Source organism: Malurus melanocephalus, unplaced genomic scaffold, assembly GCF_030028575.1.
Source record: "Malurus melanocephalus ecotype Western Australia unplaced genomic scaffold, MMel_1.1 scaffold_1093, whole genome shotgun sequence".
NCBI classification, from domain to species: Eukaryota; Metazoa; Chordata; class Aves; order Passeriformes; family Maluridae; genus Malurus; species Malurus melanocephalus.
In genome coordinates, this window is record NW_026624325.1 from 383 (window position 1) to 5425 (window position 5043).

The 5043-nt window shown below is 41.0% G+C and overlaps 1 long non-coding RNA gene across 1 annotated transcript in view; it reads right to left on the minus strand.

The window, feature by feature from the left end:
• Positions 1 to 316: 316 nt before the first annotated feature.
• The window catches only part of LOC130586175 (uncharacterized), a 13747-nt gene continuing 9020 nt past the window's right edge, over positions 317 to 5043 (minus strand). Inside the window, exons 3-4 of the long non-coding RNA XR_008966679.1 lie at positions 4734 to 4818; positions 317 to 647 (exon numbers count right to left, since the gene is read on the minus strand). This is a non-coding gene — a long non-coding RNA (uncharacterized LOC130586175). The remainder of the gene's footprint in view (positions 648 to 4733; positions 4819 to 5043) is intronic.

Genomic DNA, 5043 nt, shown 5'->3' on the forward strand with positions numbered 1-5043 from the left:
AAATTTATAATTTGGATCACCCAAAAGAAATCCTGTTACTGGAGAGGGAATTTTCACAAGGACAGGAGGGGATGGTTTTAAATTGACAGAGAATCGAGTTGGGTGGGATATTGGGCAGGAATTGTTCCCTGGGAGGGTGGGCAGGCCCTGGCACAGGGTGCCCAGAGAAGCTGTGGCTGCCCCTGGATCCCTTTGAGTGCCCAAGGCCAGGCTGGACATTGGGGCTGGGAGCAGCCTGGGACAGTGGGAGGTGTCCCTGCCATGGCAAGGGGGTGGAATGGATCTTTAGGGCCCTTCCATCCCAAACCATTCTGGGATTCTGTGATTTGGGAGCTCTGAATTAATTTAGAAATGTTGTAGCTACTGTGACAGGACATTTCTTAATGACCTAATTTCTCTAAGTGTTCCTGTTGTTGGTTGATGCATTGCTATATTCAGCTGCAAGAATAGGGTTAAATAAAAATATTCTGTTTATTGCTGAGTTTATCAYAAAGAACTAAACCAAGAAGGTCCATATTTTGCTCCAACCCATCCTGGATGTAACTCCCTTTGGGAGTCAATCAAACCCATGCTTGATGTGAACCTTCAGTTGTTTTCAAGTTTTGCTGAAYCAGAACTGGATGGAACAACTCCAGTAACAAATGAACCTGAACTGGAAAAAAAAAAGGATAAATTATATGAACTTCTGTAGAACGATCCATACATTTGTTTTTGTACCTGATTGTCACAGAATCCTCGTAGAATAGTTTGGGTTGGAAGGACCTTAAACATTCTCCTTTTTCACCCCCTGTCATGGGCAAGGACACCTTACACCAACCAAACACAAACAAATCCAAAAAACAAAAAAAAAAACCCCTCCAACCCAAAAAGCAAAAAAAAAAAACATGGTCATTTCTGGAACATTATTTTAAATATATTTAAATTGTTTAGAATAATCAGACTTTATATTTGCCTCAACTCAGAGCTGAAATGAATGGATTAGTTGGTTTAGAATGACAATATTCCTCATTTGGAATAACCATAGGGAAGCTGGAGTTACCCAAACTTTATTTGGGTACCCAGAACCTGTTTTTCTGATGGTTTTTTAATAGTTTTCAAATCTTTGCTCAGTGAACAGCAGTGAGGAATCATAGAATGGTTTSGGTTGGAAGGGACCTGACTTAAGAAATTCTAGAGGAGAAATTCTACAGTTGGTAAAAAGTCCTGACAAAATCCTACACTTTTAAGTTCATTCCTTGCCACCAGAAGAGCTCAGAGATTATTAAGTTTAATAAAACAGTACAAATATTATTTATATGCTAGACAATTTTTAGGCAATTTCTTGGTTTATATAAGAACATTTGACAAACTCAACATTGTTTTTTCAGAGCACCTGAGTGGAAAGGCTGTTCTTGAACACCAAGGAGGGAGTAGAAGAAACAAATKATGCACTGAACAACAGGAAGTAAATTGAAATCCATTATCTTTGGTGGAGAAATCACCAAATCCCAGCTCTGCACCATACAAGTGCTGATGTTCTYGAATCCTTGGAAAGGGGGAAGGTAATAAAAAAGAAATTAAAATCTCTGCACCACATACAGGGACTGTACACACATTAAATCTTCCCAGTGTTTTCTAAAACATTTCTTCACTGCATAGAAATTTTCTTTTCATTAAAAATGGTGCTTTAAAGTATATCAGAGTTAAAAGAACTAATGAGAAAATATTACAGAAAGCAGCAAAATAAACTTATTTATTYACATATCAAGGTCAGAAAAGCAAATTGAGATGAAACAAAAGTAAGGGAAAATCCAGAAGGAAAGTGCAAAGAAAATGAGAGAGAGAGTAAAGTTGAGAGAGATAAAATAAAAGGGAAAAAACCCATAAAGTATAATATTGGTCAAGGAATTTTCAATGTATTTAAGGATGAACTAATTTTCCAGCAAAAATACACAATTTTGAATGGAATTCCCTCAGAGTAACTTTAAAAAGGGCTTGAACTGACTAAAARTCGCACTGAGCTTGACTTGCCACTCAAAAAAATTAGTAAATAAGGAAAATAATGTTATGGAACAAAACAAAAAGAGTGGCTAAAACAAAACAAGCTATTCAGATATTTAAAAATATAAATTGGAATAGTTTGGTGGGAAAAGAGAATAATAATGGAATATCCTGAATAAAAAGTACTTAAGAATCAGGAAAAAAAAAGTCAAAGAAAGAAACAATTAGGTAATAATTAGATAATTTTTCCTAGTAAAAACTTGTTACCTGRTGTTATGAGATTCTGAATGATGATGTGCTAGTTGATATCTTTAAAAATGTTGTAAAAAAAGAACCTTCTAAARATAGTAAATTTTGCAGGCTTCTGTGTGAGAACTCATTGATGTGGAAGAAATATTTGGGAATTTTCCAGATAATCTAWGACAGGATACAGGTATGTAGAATTAAAACACTACAAAATAGTTGCACTTTCCAACTAAAGTCTGTATATTCTGTCAGCAGCAATAAATTGTAGTAGGCAGTGGTGAAAAAAAGGTGCTTTGTTTAAAAAATTTTCAAATTATATTAAATTAATAGTTAATGTGTTAGTTAAGAAGTTAATGTGTGAAATTGACTGACTCTATAAGTGTGATAGCACTTGAAGAATAATTTGGGATTTATGCAGATATTGAAAACATTGACAGTTGTATTAAACAAAAAAAAAATGTGGTGCCCAAAATTTTTGTGGGAGCAAAGTTTTGTAGTAACCTCACAGGGGACTGGAATGGAACAAAACCTTTTAATTTAAATATTGATTTGGGACAGAGAAAAAAAATTGTATCAGGATTTGATCTCCACACCCTCAGCTCTTTACATTTTCCTGTGCTATAAATAACTCCAAGTCTAAGATTACAATTCATGGCTTGGTTTTTATCTGCTGATGTTTCTCTCTGCTAGTTGTAAGGGGTGTGTAACTGGGGGTGCAGTTTGAGGTCTGTAATGGCAGATTTACACCCTGACTGCTCAGGTGGGTGGAGCTTCCTGAGGCAATAAACGCAGATTTTTCTTCTTGTCACATAGGAGGAAAACTGTGTAACTCAGTCCCTTAAATAGATTTTTCCATTGATAGAAGCCAATACAAAATGTTGAGTGATACAGTGTTTTTAATTATATATGTTTAGTATTTTGAACTGGGGTAAAGGACAGTATGGAAATTATTTTTAACTTTCATATAAAGCTGGATGGGGCTTGGAGCAGCCTGGGACAGTGGAAGGTGTCCCTGCCCATGGCAGAAGGCAGGATGGGATGATCTTTAAGGTCCCACCCAACCCAAACGGCTCCAGGATTCTGTGATTTATGATCTAAGCTTGAGGAATAACTCATAAACCCAAATCCTTTCTATCAGGAATAGAGGGGGCAGGCCCTGACGACCATCAAGGTATAAAAGCAACACTCAGAGAAAGCAAAACCATAGAGAAAAGAAAATTTCTGTTCTTGCCTCTGAGCTCACAGGGCAATGGTTCCACAGTATCCCAGGATCCCTGAGGTGGAAAAGCCCTCCCAGCCCAKGGAGTCCCAGCTGTGCCCGATGCCCAYCTTGTCCCCAGCCCAGAGCACTCAGTGCCACCTCCAGCCCTTCCTGGGACACYTCCAGGGATGGGGACTCCAAAGCTCCCTGGGCAGTCCCTGCCAAGGCCTGAGCACCCTTTCCATGGGCAAATTCCTCCTGGTGTCCACCCTGAGCCTCCCCTGGCCCAGCCTGAGGCCGTTCCCTCTCCTCCTGTCCCTGTTCCCTGGAGCAGAGCCCGACCCCCCCGGCTGCCCCCTCCTGTCAGGGAGTTGTGCAGAGCCACAAGGTCCCCCCGGAGCCTCCTTTGCTCCAGGCTCAGCCCCTTTCCCAGCTCCCTCAGCCGCTCCTGGGGCTCCAGCCCCTTCCCAGCTCYGCTCCCTGCCCTGGACACTCTCCAGTCCCTCCAGGGCTCTCCTGCCCTGAGGGATCAGAAYCAGACCCAGCCCTGGAGGTGTGAAATCCATGTTGTCCCAAATCCATAATGTCCCAAATCCACAATGTTCAAGAGCTGAAGAACTGGCTGCAGTGTGTGACCCTTCCCTCGCTAACAAGGTGGGGAAGGCAAACATGAAGATCCATGGTTAAGTGCTCCCAGAATTTCCAATGAGCTGGCCAGACAAAGGATCATTGGGAAAATAATAAAAGAAAAAGCCTTTATGCAAAAGAAGCAAGAGAAGAATGGATCAAAAACTGGCTGGATGACAGGAAACAGAAATAAAACAGAACTTAAAGGTCAGTTTTCAGAGAAGGGGGAGATCACAGGAGAAGTCTGCAGGGAGCTATGCTGTGGCTGGTGCTGCTTAATGTATTCCTAACTGATCTGGAGAAAGGGGCTGAGCAGGGAGACACCACAGATTGCTAAAAGTACTGAGGTATTCAGGTAAAGGAAAGGTAGAGGACAAATTGTGATGCAGTTAAAGGGCTAGCTGGAGAGCTGAAGAAGGACCTTAGAAGACTGAGCGACTGGATAATCAAATGACAGATAAAATCTGATGTAGTAAAGTAGTGCACATGGGTGGAAAATTTTGTGTACATAAGGATGGGCTGTAAGTGGTTTTGCTACTCACTAATGAGATCTTTGGGTTCTGATTAATATTTCTATGAAATATCAGCACAATGTTCCTTTTTACCGAGAAAAACAAATCAAATATTTGGAATTATTCAGAGAGCAAAACAGAACAAAACAGAGAACATTGTAGCTCACCTGCCCTGGTATAAATCCATAGTTCTCTGAATATTGAGCAGTGTGTGCAGTTCTTTTCCTGASATCTCAAAAAGGCTTCCAGGACCTGAAGAATTGACAAGAGAGAGGGAGAGAGACTTTGGACAAGGGCATGGAATGCCAGGACAAGGGGAAATGGTCTTAAGCTGAAAAAAAAGGGCAGGGACAGATGGGATATTAGGGAGAAATCCTCCCCTGGGAGGGTGGGCAGGCCCTGGCACAGGGTGCCCAGAGAAGCTGTGGCTGCCCCTGGATCCCTTTGAGTGCCCAAGGCCAGGCTGGACATTGGGGC